Source organism: Etheostoma spectabile, chromosome 14 (assembly GCF_008692095.1).
Source record: "Etheostoma spectabile isolate EspeVRDwgs_2016 chromosome 14, UIUC_Espe_1.0, whole genome shotgun sequence".
NCBI lineage: Eukaryota > Metazoa > Chordata > Actinopteri > Perciformes > Percidae > Etheostoma > Etheostoma spectabile.
In genome coordinates this window covers 11,615,145-11,617,317 of record NC_045746.1, presented here as the reverse complement: position 1 = coordinate 11,617,317, position 2,173 = coordinate 11,615,145, and the positions used below count along the sequence as shown (strand labels likewise).

The following is a 2,173-nucleotide window of genomic DNA, read 5'->3' as shown; positions in this document are numbered from 1 at the left end:
CCCAACTCACCACCAGATGGTGATCAGTTGACAGCTCTGCCCCTCTCTTCACCCGAGTTACCAAAACATACGGCCTCACATTTTTACATAGAGCAACAACAAAAAAAATCAACAGCAAGTTACTGGACAACAATTTGGATCATCGGGTAATAATTTAAACCATTTTTCAAGCAAAACTGCCACAGATTTTTTCTTAATTTCTCTTTCACATTTTTAAAGACTAAAAATCAATACACATCTATAATGAAATTCATTCATAGCTGATATTAGTTGCAGCCTAATTTGACTCCCAGCTCTCCTTAGCTCATAAAGAGTGGAATCTGGTCCATCTGGTCCCAGAAATGGAGGCAGAGCAAGAGCTTACTGTCTGCACCAACCTGCTCTCATGCATCATTTCTAAAGAAGTACACGCTCACTCTATAGGAGCGCAGTGGGAAATGTAGTTGATCTTGGTAATTTTTTGTGTGGCACCCTGTGGGATGTTAGGAGAATAATGAGAGAGAAAGGAAAGAACCGTAAAAATATAGACACGTGTGTGTGTGTGTGTGTGTGTGTGTGTGTGTGTGTGTGTGTGTGTGTGTGTGTGTGTGTGTGTGTGTGTGTGTGTGTGTGTGTGTGTGTGTGTGTGTGTGTAAATAGATGGCCAACAAGGAGACCACCGCTTCTTCTCTTTAAATTGTATTATGTAATACATTGTAACAATTTGTGTAGACATACAGTATAATGTAGAAAGAGACAGAAATTGGATACGTCATGTCTTTTTTTTTCCGCTTTCTTTGTTTCTCAAGATGTTTAAATAGTTTTAAGCACACACACACAATTACTGGTCATTGAGACAGGGTTTCTGTTAAACATGCTTGAAAAGGCCACTTATGAATGAAAACAGTTTTAGCTCTATTAGTCAGGTTGAGGATTAAAAAGAAGAGTCAACGGGACACAGAATGTTAAAATCTGACAGGGAAAAGAGACGCTTGTAAAATTGACTTGTCTGGGTCATCAATTACATAAACCAGACCTCTGGTCTGTCTGAAGGACAAAATCTGGGCCCTGTTCTGTCCACCTGTGTGTATTGAAGTGAAGATGTGAGTTTAATCACTTAAGTATATATATATATATAATAAGTAGTTTGAACTAGTTTTCACTTATTGAATATCTCCTGACAGCCATTCATTCACTCCTGTCGGAATATTGGCAGCACGGCGGAGGGTTGACGTTTATAGGGTGACAATTTATTATCCAGATTATTGCTGTGGGGTTTTGTTCTGCGTTAATTCTCTTGCAAACTGTTCAGTTCTCCCAGACAAATCAGTCCTTGTGTGCCGCCCCAGAGGATTTTCCCCCACGAAATAGCTGCTGTTATGTTATTAGAGAGCCAGTGTTGAGAAAAATACTTACGCTTTTATGAAGCAACTAAATATTCAGCCACTACTGCGTGATTCATCACTGAATACGAGTAGTGGCAGACAATTATTTATAGGAAAATGTCAAAGATTAATAGTCTTAGTCTCTTAGTATAGAAGGCAGACAAAGTTGAAGTGGGTTAAGTAGCTATATTTATATTCATTTTTCTCAGGTGGCAGCTTGTTGGCCCTCTTTAATTGTGCCATTTAGAAAATATTCTGACTGCTGTTTGTACAGAAAATTGAAGGAATTTTGAAAGCTGAGATGTCTCAATTTCTCCATTGAAAACACGCAGTCATTTACCAATGCCCAGGATGTTTAAGGTTTGTTAAATAGAAATTGTTACATGGAATGTAATAATTGAGGTAATATTTATTCATTTAGGCACATTAGTTGGATGGTAGTCTGTCTCCACAACCCATTCCATTGCTGCCAAACATTTCTCCTGTATGTCCTTCTTTTTGGCTGGATGTCCATGACCTTCCGTTTTTCTGGATTTCTGAGGACTATTGTTACCTGGTCCTCAGATCTCTGCTCGGTAAATCCAGACAGCTAGCTGGACTATCGGTCCAATCTGAGTTTTCTGTTGTACAACTAAAACAACCTTGAACGCACAAACGTTCCACCAAAGCAAGTTCCTTCCCCGAGGCTATTTTGCAGCGTCATCGTGGAATCCATGTGGCGCTTAGCCAAAATAATTGTGATTGGTTTAAAGAAATCCCAATAAACCAGAGCAGGTTTCCTTCCCGGAATGCTGTGTGGACTAGCCAGA

General features: G+C 39.4%; 1 protein-coding gene across 7 annotated transcripts in view; it reads left to right on the top strand.

Annotated features, from left to right (window-relative positions):
- The window catches only part of LOC116701409 (triple functional domain protein), an 88,860-nt gene that overhangs the window by 40,827 nt on the left and 45,860 nt on the right, over positions 1-2,173 (top strand). The gene's annotated exons all lie outside the window — the stretch shown is intronic.